The 17535-nt window shown below is 38.7% G+C and overlaps 1 protein-coding gene across 1 annotated transcript in view; it reads left to right on the top strand.

The window, feature by feature from the left end:
• LOC6499681 (serine-rich adhesin for platelets) overlaps positions 1-17535 on the top strand; it is a 48855-nt gene that overhangs the window by 10241 nt on the left and 21079 nt on the right. Inside the window, exons 2-3 of the mRNA XM_001954123.3 lie at positions 3954-4035; positions 10883-10924. The gene's annotated coding sequence lies outside the window, so the exon portion shown is untranslated. The remainder of the gene's footprint in view (positions 1-3953; positions 4036-10882; positions 10925-17535) is intronic.

Genomic DNA, 17535 nt, shown 5'->3' with positions numbered 1-17535 from the left:
TCTCTGGCACATTCTGACATTTAATTGAGGCAAATACAGTATCAAAGACCAAATAAAAATACAAAAATTTATTTAGGGAATTAAGAGATGGATAGAAGAAGCCAGTTTTGCGTATTAAATGAATTCAAAAAATTAAATAGAATGGATAGTCATAGAATATGAAGAGCTGTGCCAAGTCAAGTACCTCGAGAGTATCCTTCTAAATTTGCTGGATCCCTGGAAACCTAGGAGTGGGAAAAGTCTGTGGAAATGACAGGGCGTGTCAGATTCTGCCAAACAAAGCTCACACATGCGTGGGCCCCATCTCCATTTTCCTACTCGCTATGCTACGCTACTTAAACTTCAGCAAAATGTTCTGTCATTTTGACAACATTACACGCACACACATCGGATTCCGCTTTAGTTTTCCCAGCAAAAGACAAAAACCAAGAAAAAAAATAGAAAAACTATCGCCATGAAGACAAGTATTAAGCAACGTGAGGGAAGGAAAAGGCGGAAAAACGCGCTGAGATGCGAAAATCAAGCAAAACTAACATAACTGCGAAGTGAAATGTGCTTGAAAAATAATAGATTCTCCCACACAATGACATTCAGAAATGGGTTGGTATTCCTGTTTGTTTTTTGGGTTAGTGTTAAAGGCAAAGTGCAGATCAAATGCAGTTAACTAGCTTGTTGACATCTTCACACACAATTTACTGGCAAACACAAACAGAATCAAGCTCATGGTGGTTTTTTGTCCCACGTCTGGGTTTTAAGAAAGTTTGCAAAAAAATCGAACTTTCGTACTTATGACTTTCCGCAGCATTATTACTTAAAAAATAAATATATGTATTTTAATTGTCAAAAATTTTTATAAAAAATTATATAAATTCCAGCAATTTACTCCATTATTAAAAAGAAAAGAATAAAATATGAAATAAAGGAATTTGCACAGATTATTTGGCATTGAAAGTACATACATCCTTTTAAAGTTGTATATCGAGTTTTTGCAAAAGGGGCATTAATGTATTTTTCATAAGTTCAGCAAAATGAAGAAAAAGTTGTTGTTGGCTGAATGGATTGCCATTTCTGTGCAATTGCAACGTGCGTTTGCAATGAATTGCAGCTCAAACACCAGAGCACCTCTATCTGCCCCAATTTTCGTCCCCCCTTCCATGAAAATGCGTGTCCCTCGATGGGGGCACTCATGCAAAAATAAAAGATTTTTAAATGCAATTTTATAAATGGCTCCGGCCAACACTCGTATGGCATTTTCACAAACGAGTTGTCAAAATATATTACATGGGTTGCTTAAAATTGTATGCCTAGCCTAAGATGAAATTTTTAAGAGCATTTTGATTTGCTCAGTACCCACCTGAGGGCCAAGCTATAAAATGTCTCATAGAATATTTATGCCGGCACATAAAAAAATATATATATTCTAGCCAGTCCAAGTTACTGTCTGCATTTCTCCCACTCTGCTTACGGACTTGCAAATGCGTAGCATGAAAGATTGTTGGCGATCCCAACGATTCCGGATTCTGAATCACAGATGTTTCAGAACTTGTCCTAGGTCTGACCCAAGCCACTGCCCCGGCTGTGGAAACTGTTGCTGCATGCCGCACGGCAGACGGACGCACAGAATCCGAATCACAGACTATGCCACCGGACTTGCATACTTTTGCGGCCTGCATGCCAAAAAGGTGCACCTTCCTGGACCTTCGACAGGAAAAAGGCTTCTTCTGCCGGCCTTGCATGCTCTTACCACAACTTTCACAAGAGAATATGGGATTATCTACACAAAGGATTTCATTTCAATATTTATATCCAGTTAAAAAAGTTTTTTTTTTTTTTAATTTAAATATATAATAAAATATCAACTATCTATTTAATGAGTTTATATTGTTTTTAAGTTTTCAGATAATATGCAGAATTTTTTATAACTTGTAGACTTCAAGCTCGTATTCTCTTTATATTCCAGTGCAGAGTGGGTGTCGTGTGCAAGTGGCTTGTTCCAATTTTATAGCCACTGCATGCGCGTGTGGGTCATTGTGGTTCAAGCGGCAAATAAAATTTCTTTACAACTCACTTAGAGCCTTGCTTAGTATTCAAAGCTCTTTCCATTCGCCCCATTCGACTGGGGATATTTTCAATTGTGATGTGCAGCCATTGCAGTGCATTTCCACAGTCACCTAGAAGTATTTTTCCGTTTGATGTCTCTACTTTTTTACAACTCCCACAGAACCTTGTCGGTGGTAGAATCTCGGTCTTCGATTATGGAACGTTGCATACTTTTGTGCACAGGCATGCACAAAATGTCAAAAATATGCTCGGGCAGTTCGTGTGTGCATTGCTTGGACTTATTTGTCTGTGTGGATGGGATGTCTATGGAAAGTCGTAAAGCTCACTTTTTTGTTTATTCCACACAGACGCAACCCAGTCAATGATACAAACAATCGGAGTAACAACAGGAAAAAGTCGTAGCCAAAAGCCAAAGCCATGCAATAAACGTAATTACAATTGAAACGTCCCTGTGTGAGTCGGAGGAGAGTTGGTTAAGGGAACAAGCAATAACAACAACATGTTTGTTGGAATTGGAATTTATCAATAATTCCCATACGGGCAGCTTCGAAGTCCTTGCCTTTACCAATTACACACGCTACTTGATTCCGGATTCTACCACTTCCTGGTTCTTTTTTTCTGTCTACCCAAAAACAATACCAATACGTGTCCTGGTTTTCCACAGAGCCTGTATTTCATTTCATTGCCCATGGTTATGGAATATTCATTAAATTCTGATTCCTTTTTGATTCTAAATCGGGTTATTTTCCCCATGGAGAATATTAAAAGGGAAATCAGTAACTTTGTAGTTTACAAAAAATCAAAGCTGTAAGCTGCTTTTCATTTTGGATCTATGACACTTTACAGACAAATACTTATTTAGCTACTGGCTTTTTTTTGTTATAGATAAGGAATTGAATTACAATTGTGTTTGCGAAAACAATCTGTTAAACAAATTTAAATCACATCTTTCGACCTCACTAATCAATAACTTTAACTAGAGAACTCAATCACCTTGAGGCATTTGTGCAATTCGATTAGTTTAAAATTACACAGCAACTAAAATGCTTTGAAAAACATAATTTTCTTAATTAGGCCTACCCAAATGTTGTTTTACGTACATTTAATAAATACTAAATGGCTGCTTTAGCAGATAGTAAAACAAGTATGATTACAACTCAATCAGTATTTTTAGTGCATAAAGCTTTAGGGCCCGACAATCGTTGGTTCTGTTTCTGTAGCATTTGCTGTTGGCCTTCGGCAAATGACAGGCAAAGACGGCCCAGCAACCACAAACTCCCGCCGGCAGCTTGGCCAAGTTTTTGGGGCAAGAGAGCCGAATCGAGCCTACGGTGGCCAAGTGAAAACAAGCGTGAACAGATCCCGCCCACAACAAAAAACAGGATGCACCGTTGTAGCGCGTCCTGTGCCTTTGGCGGTTGCCTTACTGGCCGCCTGCCACCCAGCCTGCAACTGCAACTGCCACTCGAATTTTGAATTACGAGCATGATGGGTTGGCCGCGTGTTTAGATCCACTTCCCGGGTGCCTTTGAAAGTTTTATGCACTCGCCCACTGCCCATTGGCAACCTCTTGCCAACTTTTGCAACTGTACATAAATTTAATTTCATTTTATGAGGCGGCCCAGCAACATCTTTTGAGAACTTACTGAACACGAACAGGCCAAAAAGACCCTAAAAATACGTTATCAAATTTACAGAGAGAACAATTAGGGTTTTATTCAATTTTTTACACAGTCTTTGCAACTATTAGCAATATTATTTTTTAGACCTAAATGTAAAATACATATATATATTTTTTAAGATTTAAAATATTCATGAATATAAAATAATTATGTTTCTGTGTATGACCACTAATGCAATTTTATATCCCGCTCTGCCATTTTTCATTGCAGCTAGCCATCGCCCGTTCCCACTTTCGACTTCCACTTGCCACTGCCGCTTCTTTTGGGCGGCGTTTTTGGGGAAACTGTTTCGGTGAGTTAAGTATGAATTATGTTGTTTTAGCGCGGTGCTCCTGAGTTTGAAAACTTATTGAAATATGCGACAGAGGCTGCAGCGGACCAGCAACAGAAGGCCACCGTACCACTCCGTTTCGAAACTTGTGTGTGTCCTTTTGAGCTTAATTGAAAGTTCGGCCCCACTCAAACAATATGCCGGCGGTGGAAAAGTTTTGCCCGGTTGTAAATTAGTTGCAGCTGTATGGGTTGGGAAATTGGCAGCACTAACAGCACAGCTAATAGAATTTTCCGTTTAGCCTTGAATTGAATTAGAAAAATTCACCTTTCATTCAACCAGCAAATGTGTTTGTCAATCAAAGTGCTTCGGGGATTTTGTTCACAAACCAAAGTCGTCTAAAAAGTCACGTCACATCACTCACTCAAGGAAAAAGTTATCAGGGAATTGTACTATCGCCATCGTGAGATCTGCTTTTCACGCACAACAAATTTCTCTAGTGGAAAACAAGTTCGAGTAAAGGAAGTGGAAGTGAAAAAAAAAAATTCGAACGAACGCCAGAAATCTTTTGCAGCTGCTCATAAAAATGTCAGATACCCGCCCTTCCTAGAAAACTAGTTGCAGTTGCGATTGTGAGCAATTTGTTATTCGATTTTTATACGGCCATGCAAAAGTTGAACAGCAAAAGAAACTTCACTCCGCCGAAGGACGAAGATTTGGATGCTGTGAATGACTCTGAAGTACAGAAGTGACTAGCTCGGCTGGCACCACGGAAATGGCTTGAAATTGTCAGCGGCGCAATGATGCACATTAAGTGTCAAGTGCCAAAAGTTGTTGACAACAACAAGACGAGACTATTTTTTGGCGAAGAGTGGCAGGCAGTAATCGACGGAATGCCATTGACACATAGTGTCATTCCCCTCAAAACTCAAATTCATACTCGAACTCTGACTTCGACTCAATCACAATATTTATTCATATTCGTAGCCAGTTTCCTTAGACAATTTTTATAGTTTTTTATTTTTTAAACAAACTCTGCTTATTTGAGTTTAGAAATCATTCCAGCAAATTTGAATACCTTGACCTAGGCTTTTTCCAAAATGCCATATGACACTGGTAACTTGAGTTGCATTGAGTCGAATTATCTACTTGAAGTGCAAATAGAGAAAGCCATTTGCATTTTAAACTCAATTTCATGCATTTTCATAATTGAAAAAATTTCAATAATTGAAAAAAGTAGTGACAGCGAACGAAAATCACTTTTCGTCCAAGCACAAACATGAGTTCTACTCTCCTTCCCAGTGCATTCAATTGGAAAAGTTGTAAAATCAACAAGTCATTGGCAAACAGCGGCCCAGACGACAGCGCAAAAAAACATTGCTGTTAAAATATTTTGCTTATTTGCATACAAAAATACACAGAGCACTGTGAGATAAAATGAGCGAAATGTTTGAATGCACTCGAAAAATGTCTTTCCAACAAAAAAATTTAGGGTGAATTACTATAAATTTGAAAGCCAAATGCTGAAAAAAATCGTCCAAATCGTCCCGGATGACTTCATTAATATTTAAGTAATCGAAGAAAAAAATCATACGAGAAATACATCATAAAGCCAAAAGATTTTTTTTATGTGGAAACAAGTTCCGTGGGTAAGCCAACAGTTGCTGCCGGGACTGGGAAATGGCTCCGGGCGGAATGAGTGCCGGAATGCTCGTTGGACGGATGGAAGGACAGACAGTCAGGTGGCTGATGCTGCTCAAGTGCATGAAAGAGTTGCCATGGCTACCAGCGGTGCAGAAATAACTATATTTAGAACCGGAAACGGAACCCAGAGCATCCCTTATGTGTTCGAGTTCTTGTGCGTGCAGAGCAGTTGCATCTGCAGCTTTTCTGGCAATTGAAGCTACCGGGATTGTATTTTTCTATTGAAAAAACGTCGAAGGACAGCTGGAGAGGTTCAAAAGCCTCCGGCCCAACTTCCGGAAAGGATATACGAGAACCAACGAATGCCAGCATTACTATAAATGAGACAAAGCAGCATCAAGTATCTTTCTAAAGCTTTCATATGGTCACTTCGATGTTGGGCACTTTGTTAATTCAATTTCCCAAGCTGACCGAGCTTTGCTTGTTAAACCAATTTTTAAATGGCTAGAAAGGCCGAAATTGAATTGCATAAGCCAGTCAAAATATTACGTATACGTAACGTACATAGGTATCCACCAACAAAGCTCCGCCAATTCGATGTTTCTAAATTTTTTATATTTTGTAGTGAAAGAAAAATACTCTTCCCGATTTAAATACTTTTTCATCCATTTCATATGTCTTTCTAATACCTATTATGAATGAATAGTAATACATGTTTAAAATATATTCCCTTTCAATAAACTCGAAAAGTCAATTTTTTTGTCAACATTTTAAAGCCGAAAAGTGGAAGCTTCCCAAAATGGCAACTAACTTTTTGTTTGCATGGCTTTTCGTGTCCTTCCTGGCCGGACAGCAAACATTTTTGCAATTTTTGTGCAAATGATGCCCTCCGGAAGGCACCAGACACATGGCTCACAGCGTCCACACAACAGAACTGCCACGAAATTGGGGAAATCGCGGAAATCAGGAAGGGGCAATGGGAAATGGCAGGCAGACGCTGCGTCGCGTATCCGCAAAATCAATGTTAAGCTTGTAACGTGCAAAAGTTAATGCCTCAGTTGGGCTCAGACCGACCGAAACTGCAAAATGGCAACAAAAACTGACCACAGAGGGCCACCCAAAAGCGCAGCTAAAAAGCCTAAACAAAAAATTTTCCCAAAAACAACAAATACGGGAATGCGCATACAACAAAAGCCGGAGCACTCAAAAAAATGACAAAAAAACCGCGAAAATAATCAACGAGACGTAAAAACGCTGGCATATTTAATAGGAAATTTAACTGCGAAAGAGAAACAATGAAACTAAAAATTATAAATGCAAAAACGATGTTCAGAACTCCATGAAAACCAAATGAAAATCGCAAAAATCAAACTCCCTATGAATAGATATTGCTGCTATATAAGTGAGTGTATATATATGAATGGGCATACAGATTGACATACTATAGAGTTCAAGGCCCTAAAAGAGAGCAGTTATCGTGCACAATTTTCGGGTGACCCAACTTGAATGGCATTGTTTTTGCCGTCATTGTTGCATTTCTGTTGTCATTTTTAAGCCAATTTCCGTTCATTTTGACGCTTCCGCTGTGCTTTCCCGCCAACCCACCCATTCATACATACATATGTACATGAACTTTAAACGATTTTTGGTTTCGACTTTTGGTTTGCTTTTGTGGCCGCCATTCCGCAAAAGATCCGAAAATGCAGCATATCAAATTCGTTATAACTTGATTTAGCTCCGGGAATTTTCTCCAATAAATTGGAAACGAAAAATAATTGGTAATTTCTCTAAATCTAAATAAGAGGCTACTCCATGCAACAACATGAAAAGCAATTCAAATAGAATTGCAATTTAATTCCAATGTCATCCGGTGAATGTCAAAGATAAACATGTTTCTGGAGCAATAAAACATTCGATTAGATGTTGTTACTTTTATTGCAAGTTGAAATTGAGCTTAAAATGACTTCAATTGGAAATCATTTTTCAATAACAATAAAATTCATGCATACTCACCCATTACCATTACTCTGATAATGGTAATAATAAAGAACAATGAAAAATTAAAGTTTTACTCCACATATATAAATTCACTTATAAAGAAGGGAGGAAGGTACCTTTGGGCGAATCCGAAATCTATCTACCTTTAGTGGCAGAATCGAATATATATATTATTTATATTAAATCAGCCGAGATACATCCATTGTCCTTCCATTCATCGTAATCGTATGATACTTCTTAAAGGGCACGCCCCAGAAAATTTCACAAAAAAATCCAAAAAATATTTTGTTTTTAGATTTTGATGCAGAATAATGAAAAATCAATCTAAAAATCGTTTAAGGTATTCCTCTCAAGAATTGGATAGACTTTGGCCAAGATATGGCTATCGCTGCAGGCCTTTATACCGCCTTTTAGTTTTTCGCCAAAACTATTTCACATTTATTCCAATTTTTAAAACAAATATGTAAGGATATGAATATAGGTGCCTATCCATAAGGTGTCCATATACATGTATATATGTTATGAATAGCAAACAAATGCATGCAATTTATTTTACACAATTGCACTTTGTACAAACTAACAAAATTCAAACAACCTATGTATATGTGGGAGAAGCAAAGCCAAGTTATTATTTATGGAAAAGGCCTAATCATGAGTAAGCAGAAAACCTCACCAAATCAGTTTTAATGGCTTGTTTAGGATTTTTATGCTTAATTCACTAATAGCGCTTTCTGATTTTGGTGAAAAATTTTTAAGGAAAATAACTAAAGAGTTTTTCTTTTATAATTTTTCTTCCTTGAACGAGAACATTAAAACTATTATTTATTACGTATATAAGGTTTCTATAGCATCAATAGCCTGTTTCTGAAATACGTTTTTCTGTTCCGTGTACGAGATCTAAACACAATTGTTTGTACGGCTTGGGGCCAGGATATGCGATGCAATTTTATAGGCGCAAATTCATGGGGCATTTGTTAATATTTCGCATCTCGTTTTCGACCTATGGGCGATGACAGTTGCCGGACAATGTCAACAGAGGCATCGTGAATTGCAGTACCCTCTGTAAAATGGCAATATTTGCAAGCCCTTTTGAGCCTAAAGGGCGGATTTTTGGGGTCGTGGAATTGGCACACTGTTTGCCAGATAACCGTTATTATATCGCTCCCTGACTGAGTTTGTGCTATTGGGGGTGTGGCGTGAGTATCTGTGTGTGAGCAGCTGTTTGCGCGAATGTTTGCACGGTACTGTTTGGACTTCGATCCATTTGACATTATGACGACGCATCACCGGGCAGAGCTGGCAAAACTGTGACCAACACATTCTGTTGCATTTCAATTTTAGGTATCCGCTTGGAAACCCTGCCGCGGTTCAACGGCGTGTTGTTCATCACCTTCGCTCCGGTATAGCCACTTTTAATGGCATCTATTTTGAGGCTTTTAATTAAAACTGAGTGCGAAGTCGAAAAGCGAAGCACTGAAATATATATTAAATCTTTTAAGCAGTAGGCTAAATGATTAAATATAAAAAAAACTTTTCATGTATAAAACATTGTCTTCTACGATTACGTTTATGTGTTTTTAAAATATAAATAAAAATATCGGAATATTTCAAGTGCATCCCACAACGAATTGTTTGCATTGACCTCCTGACAAAATGTATGTCATACGAGCATTAAAGAAATTTCATTATAGAGCCAGATGGGCGGTGATCCAAAACTTCTGCTTGGTCCGATGTTTGCATTTCCCACACGCATACGAACGACTCATTATTTCACTTTTGGTGGAAAGTTTTGTTTGTTGAAAGAAAAATGCAACATCTGCCAGTTATAACGAAAACAATATAAAGGCAACGAAACTTAATATCATGTAATGAGTTGCAGTTGAAACACCTCTTTTTGAAAAAAAAATCACGTAATAATGGTTAAAGAGTCAGAAGAGAACGATAAACAATCTGAGCTAAGAGCGCTATGTGAAAAAAAGTTTATTAATTTCCCCAGCCATCCAAAAAGATAGCCTACTTATGAGGGCACGAATTTCATAGAAGGGGATGATATGAACAACCCTTAGAACGCACCCACTTCGCGCACATGTTGAACAAATATTATTGTCTTGTATTTCATTTTTATGTTGACTTTAGTCTCACTTCTTCTGAGCCCCACGCCCCAAGAAAAAACTGTTTATTTGGCGTGTTGCAGCAACACAAATAATTGTCGAACAGCATGTTGCATGTGTGTGCGACCGTGTTCTTGTAGTTGTTATTTACGATTGTCGTAAGAAACTTAGATAAATATTAAGTATACGCAACTATGTCACGTCACGGGACTAATGAAAAATAGCGGCAGACTGTGGGATGAACAACCCAGAATTTATGCTGATGGAAAACTTTAAACGATAAACCATCGATAAAAACCAAAAGCTGGTGGTATCTCTGGGAAATTCAAATGGCAACAGCTGGGCGAACAAGGCAGACTCTATGCATATATTGTGCTACCCGTATAGGGAAGCCTATCTACGTATGTCTCTATGCCATCCACTGAAAGTTAGCTACAAAAAAAATCGAAAAAAACAAAAAAATAGCGGAAAACTGGAAAAAGGGAACCGCTTTTCACGAAAACTCGATGGTGCTCCTGCAGCTTCTGCCTGTCACTGTCCATGTGCGCGTAAAGTCCATTAACATGAAAGGCAACAAACAAGCAGCCAGGCCAGCGCACAATTTTGGACACTTCATAAACAAGGATGCATCGTTCTTTTAAATAACACAAAAAAAGTCTCAAAAATGAACCGAATCTTTAAAAAAAGATGTTCAGATGCTGTTTTTATGTTACCTAGATTCCCAGAAACCTTTACTTGAATATAATATAAGTTATCTTTAAATCGATTGATTAAAGAATAGTTATTTAAGTCAGAAGGTATCTTCAGTCTTATAATCAAACTTTGCATTCCCTTTTAACGGTTCAAGTAACATGTGGCAGCTAGAAATCAGATTTGATTGGAAATTTTGTGGATGTAAAATATATATTGAAATTCATTTCAAATATAAAACATTTTAATTAGGACATACCTACGAACAATGTAATGTAATAAAATATCTTCATAATATTTGAATATTAAATTCAATGGCAACTTGATATGCTTAACCACAATTCCAGACCCAAAACCACTTGATTATAAGGAACATGTACATAATTTTACGATTCAAACTTATCATCGAATTTCCTCTATTGCAGGTGTCCAGAATTGAAGGAAGCCAAAGGTTGGAGAATTAGAAGGTAAGAGCTAAGCTAATTGAACGGAGGAGAGCAAATAGCAGGATTCCGGACAATTATTGTAGGCAGAATTGGTTAGGTCACGCCTTTAAGCCAATCAACTAAATCAACAATACGCATACGCCATGTGTGCCAAATACACACATACTAACCCATGACCCACTGAAGGCTGACCCAACACGAAAATTCGAGGCTTAAAATCTAACCAAATAAAGGGATTGTGATTGGGGCTTGTGTGGGCAGTAGACTGACAATTATTATGGGAAATGTTTTTCGGGGGTCAGGACTGAGCATTTCATTGAATAGAATGGCATTAACAACAATAACAACGTTGCGCACACAATCTAGAAAATATTCAGTGAAGGGAAATAATTTCTAATAGGTTTTCCTTCCAATTGAAATCGGATATTATGTCTGGATGCGAGTTCGTGTGTGTGGCTGATTGTATTTACGCAATGTTTGGTAGAATAACACAGGGCTCCCATGCAAATATTTGCTTTTCCTTTGGTTGCCACAGAACTTTTTAATTAAATGTATGCGGCAGGGCTGGATACCCAAACGAAGGCTTACAAAATATTCCAGATTCTAAGTGATTGCTTAATAATAAAGAGTTTATTGTTTATCCATTAAATTTGCCACAGCTCTTTAAGTCTGCCCGGAGGTTGGGAAAACTTTCTCGGACCCAAAGACTCAATCATTAGTTATGCAAAGCACATAAAAACAAGTACGCCGGGTCAGGGCTAGAACTAATTTCTAATGGTGCAGAGCAAACGGGAGCAGAAATTAAACAAACAGTCCATGGCATAGAACTTTATTCAAGCTTGCTTGGCCAACTGAGAAATTAAGCTGTTGCTACAAAACGAAGATCCTAAAAAGAAATACATACGTACAACAACAAAAAAATGATTTTGAGCAAATATACCAAGCTGCATACACTTTCTTCAGAAACATGAAACTATACTATGTACACATTCACTGTGTGTGCTCGTGTGTTTATTTCACACCTGAAGTGTGATGAAAATATGACAACAGACGCACATCCCAGCCTCAGACAGGTGCCGAGTGAACATTCTCCACTGCTCACTGTGCATCTTGAACGTGTGACTGTGGGGCATTCGTGCTTGAAGAGCTTCGCCAGCCCTCTGCAAACAAGCATAACTTGAAGCTCTTCTTTCACACACGGCCTCCTAGTTTTTTCAGCTCATATGAGACTACACCCACCAAAAAAATATACTCTGCTTAAAAATTAGAAAAAAAAACTACACAGCCTTATCAACATTGCTACTATAATGACTTTAACAAACAAAAAGTATTTTTTAAAAAAAAAGCTCTGTTATTTGTCTCAATTTTCTAACTAAAAATAGTATTTGTCAGGTAAAATTTTTTGTGTAGTGTAATAGTCATTCATGCCCTCCATCATCATCATTGGTTTTCCATCAATATTGTTTTTTCTCATCACAAAAACTTTGATTGAAAATGCAAATCACAATAGTTGACATATATCAAAAATCAGTTCTTGGTAGCATTCGCTCCCTGTGACCGTATTCATCCATAAATGAATACCTATAAGCCCTTTTCCTGCCAAGACACTCGAGTAAACTTTGCCCCTTCAACAGGATAATCAACTTAATCGACAGCATTCCACGGCAGATATCCAAAAATCTGACAAGTCACAAACTTCTAACCCAGTATTAATAATATTTTACCCCCAAAAAAAAGGTACGATGCCTATTCATAAGCGTTTGCTTGGTCATCCAATGGAACTATGCACGTGCGATAAAGCAAAAATGTTCATTTAATGTTGTATGAGAGCAAATATTTGTATGGCCTTGACAAATCAGTTTTCCTGGTATTTTTTATAATAAGCAGCAGCAGCATGACAAAACGCCAAAATGCTCCACGCCCATACTCAAGCACACATACAAAAGTCAATTGATTGGGGAGACGAAATTCCTTTGGGCAGAGGGCAAAAATAGAAGCCGTGCAAAATTCATTCATACTTGGCCAGGATTGATTTTGGGCACGACACACAAAAAAACACAGCAACGCTGTGTCAGCACTATACCTAAACGTATATATGAATGTCCCTGGATATATTTCAAACACACTCACTGGGCGGAAAAGAAAAGGACAAGAGTGAATTTCGCTTGCCTTTCTGAGTTGGCTTTCCTGTTGCGACAACGACAGGGCATTTATAAAAATCATACGTCCTGTTGTACCAGCAGCACACGGCAAAAGTGGTGGCACGACAAAAGCAAACGGCAATATATTCGTATCGCTTGTCAGCCAACATGTTCGCGAACGATTTTCGCATACGTAATGTCGATTTTGACAAAAACTGTCACCTCCTTGGGTGGGAAAGTTGCTCATAAAAACGTTCGAACCCCGGATTGTGTTAAATCAAACTGAATACCCATCATTAACAGGCTTAATCCTCTCGCCAGCGATGCGATCAAGTGTGAAAGATCCGCCTAGTTAAGCAAATCACTTGGGCATGTCTGTCCGGATCCAACTTTCCAACTAAGCTGATAATTTCTTAGGTGGTGTTAAGTCTTAATTGAAATTCACAGGTTGTGTCGATCGAAAGGCTATCAATATTTGAGACATTTAAGCTTTATTCATTACATGGCCGGATTCCATTAATTGTGTTTTTTAGTTTAAATCAATTCTTGTTATTTTATTGCCTCAACTATCTTGCTTTGCCATCAAACGAAGACGACTTAACCACAGACATAATAGAGACAAAAGGAAACATGCTGTTGGCGTGGAAAACTACCATTCAATTTGACGGAACCTCCCCCGAAAATACCTGCTCGAAGTTACAGGAAGTTGTCATTCGGCAACACTTCCTCACACACACTTCCTCGTATGGGACACACGTCAAAAGCGACGGGAAAACTTCAGGATGACAATTGACTGGGCGTGTGTGGGGGGCGTGTTCTTGGACAAGTCCTTCAATTGTTGTTAGAAAAAACTTTACCCAATTTAAAGCGAAAAAAGCGAGCCGTCAGACAGAAGGAATAAAAAGTGGAAGCCGAAAAAGATCAGGTATTAGTCACGCCCTGACAGATTCCGGCCAAGTCCGCTGCAAAGGCCCGAATCGCTCCCTCGTCACTTGGCAACGCTTTCGAGACTGAGACTGTCAATCAGCTCCGATTCGTTTTTGTTTTATCTTCTTCGAGCGTCTTACAAAAAAAGAGAAAAAACAAGCCAAACAAACCAACTAATTGGTTGAAATGCAGAGCAGGGAAGCAAAGCAAATTTTGGGCCTGCCAAAAAGTTTCACGCTTATTACACCAAAAGCAAAACAAAGCCAAGCCAAGCGGTACCAAAAAAAGTATGGTGTTGAGAAATTCATGATTCATTAGCAAAGTCAGACCAACGCAAGTGGATAACTTTTTATGCTCGAATATTGCACCAACAACCGGCAGCTGCCTTGGCTAATTTAAATTCTTTTGGCGCCACCAAAGATGCCACCACCGACACCACACCACCGCACCTCCCCAGCCGGTGGCGGTGGTCTCCTATTGGAAGAAGTCGGGCATGACAGCTCCTTAAGCGCCTGAGTGATTGACATCAAAAAGGTCTACAGCAGGAGCAGTAGATAATGTAATGAATACACATGCACAACAAACAAAAAAAACGGTTAAGATTAAGGTTATGATTTAGATTAACTTAACAATATACTTTTATTATTCTTAATAGCTTCTAATACTACAAAATGCTCTCTTTTTTTAATACCCATTAAAAACCGAACCTCTATAGGTCTATAGATCTTTCTTTCTGTGTAAAATCATACGTTGGGGTGTTTTTGGGGGATATAATTAAAATTGCACATCATTAGGAATTCGTAAATTTGACTAGACTTATTCCAAAAGTTTAAACTGGCAATGCTTGAAAATTGAATAATGAGATGGCAGTTTTGGAACCTTAGTTTCCTGTTTGAGTTTTCTGCGCTTGAAAATCTCTCAAAGCGAAACTCTGCAAGCCCACTAATGATACACAAAAATAAAGCCCATCGGAAGGACGGAAATACCATCAGATCACAACCCAAGACACTTGTTCAAAAGTAATTTAACGAAAACGGCATCAAAACGCAAACAATTCCATCGGACTCGGGTTTCCCGGAGCAACTAAAAAATCTTTTTTGTGTTTATTTTATTTAGGATCCCTGTCTGGCAATCAAATCTTGTGTGAAATGAAAGCGGATAGGTCTAAAATAGGCCGAGCAACCCATTTGACAAGCGTCTTAAGCAACTGCCGCCTGCCTGCCTGCCTGCCTGCCTGCCTGCTGTGTTAGCCCGGCTAACAAATCTCACTAAATGCCAAGACAAAAGTAAATGAAATTGCACTAAATCTAAGGGGGAATTTGTCTTGAAAAAATTTCAACCTTTTGGCCCCCGGCGGATCGCAGCTTAAGTTGAAAGGCCCAAGTTTTTGGCTGCGGGAGGTGTAGTGGGGATGTAGAATTGGAGTTAGAATCCAGAGGATATCATCAAAAAGGTACGAACAGGCCTAGGCCAAAGTGATAAACCGTTTCCACTGACATTGCATATAAATCTGCGACAAAGTTGCGTCTTCCACGGCAGCGGCAGCAGCACGGACAGCTCCAAATCGTGCCGGATTTGTCACGCCAAATCGTTGGAAATGCTTTTGGCCTTGTTTATGCCCAACTCGCCCCCAGTCTCCTCTTCCTATCCATGCTCCTATTTTAGCTACCGAAAATTTCAACAACAACAATACGAAGCTTTAGCAGCGGCAGAAAAAGCAGTCGTAAATCTTTGAGTAGCTTATCTCTCCAACAAAACTGTGCGCTTTTTTAATTCGCTGGGAAAATGTATGCAAAACAAGGGCCAGAGAAATCAAGAAAAAAAATTGCTGCCAAAATGCACGGAGAAAATGTTAAATGTTTATTTAAAATGAGGCACATGTTCTGTTTGGCGAAGCGACGCGGGGAATATTATTTATCGGGCAAAGGAAAGTAGAACCAACAACTCGGAAAAGACTCCGAGAGCCGGGAAATTAGGTTAGCACAGACAATGTTTCACTTTTCATTTCCATGACTAAAACTTAGATCAACAACTTATAAGCAGCTTTTCATCCAAACACCCGACACCCGACAGCCAGACCGAAAAACAAAAGCCAAAAATCCGCCCCCATGAGCCATTTATCATAAAATGCCAACACAATGCCACCGATACGCCGAGACAGAACCAAATTCAAAGATTATGTCTTCAAGTTGATAAACGAGATGTCAGGTATTTGGCTGGTTCCTTAACACCTCAACGAATCGAATAACAAATTGGGTTATTGAAGGGGCCACATCAAAGTTGGGTTTCTAATTTGCAATTGTTTTAGTTGGTAATTAGGCGGAGCCACAACCACAAAACAAAAATGGCTAAATCAAAATACCAAATAAACAATGATAAATCTAGGCCTAGATAATTTGATGAATGTGATGAGACTTTGATGTGCCAAAAATAATTGCATGCAAATTTATTTTAATGCATATTTACCCTCGTAATTGCTGCAAATTTACGTTTCATTTAATCGACATTGTCCGAGGGTCCGAGGGACCAGACAAAAAGAAAAAGATATTGTGAAAAAATCTTAAAGATCGAACAAGAAGATACCCTTTGTCAAAGATTTTAGAATGGTAACTCATATAAAAAGTTATTTTGAAAATAATAGTTTTAAATAGAAAGAGTTATGGCTTGTATTTCATCTGAACAATAATTTCTAATCCTTTGATCAGCCCAACGTCCTTTATGAAATTTTCTGTGGACTTCCTACCCATAATATACCCTTTTTCCCGCTGGCCAGCCAAATGGCGACCATGAAAAAGCGGCAAACAGATTATAACTCCCAACTGACATTCGGGGACTTTATTATTTGGCCATTGAAAAATGTGAAGCTATCCATGGAGGTTGTTGGAGGGATAACGCGAGTGACCCAAGTGGATTTTAATTTTTCAAAGTTAAACAGCGTCGGCGACCCTTTTTTTTATATCTCGACCCCTTTGGGAGGCTTGGGGGCTGGCATCCTGGCTGGCCCGCTTCAATGGACACTGCGAATCGTGGACGGCTGACTTCACCGGGCCGGGCAGACCGTGCGGACTGTGTTTGTGTAAATGTCGCCGGGATTTTGCCGTCCAGCCGGATAGCTTCATTGTTTACCTTCGCGACTTTGCACTGATTGATCCCTTGGGTGACTCAACACGCCCCGATATTCCCGTCCTCCCCGTCTGTGTAATTAATTTTGCTTTTTGATTTGTGATTTGTGTTGGCGCAGGCAGAAGAGTGCCGGCGAAAAACCATCAAATTGTCACGTAATTATATTTGCGTTAATGATGTTTCGACCCGACGTCGATGCCGGCAGCAGCATTGACCATCGAAAAAGTCCATTAATATTTTTGGTGAATGAACAACAATTTAGATTGTTGTGTCGCTGGTGGGCTTTAATTAAAATGCTTTGGCCGCAATTTCAATACACGCTGCGATTTTTAATTTCCATTGAAATCGTGACAACCGTTTTAATTCATTCTTTATGTTTTGTTTCCTTTTTTTTTGCTATCCTTTATTTTATTTTTGTTATATTTTGTATACCATAGGAGA

Source organism: Drosophila ananassae, chromosome 2L (genome assembly GCF_017639315.1).
Source record: "Drosophila ananassae strain 14024-0371.13 chromosome 2L, ASM1763931v2, whole genome shotgun sequence".
Taxonomy (NCBI): domain Eukaryota; kingdom Metazoa; phylum Arthropoda; class Insecta; order Diptera; family Drosophilidae; genus Drosophila; species Drosophila ananassae.
Note: the sequence above shows the minus strand (reverse complement) of the source record. Positions and strands in the feature narration are given on the sequence as shown.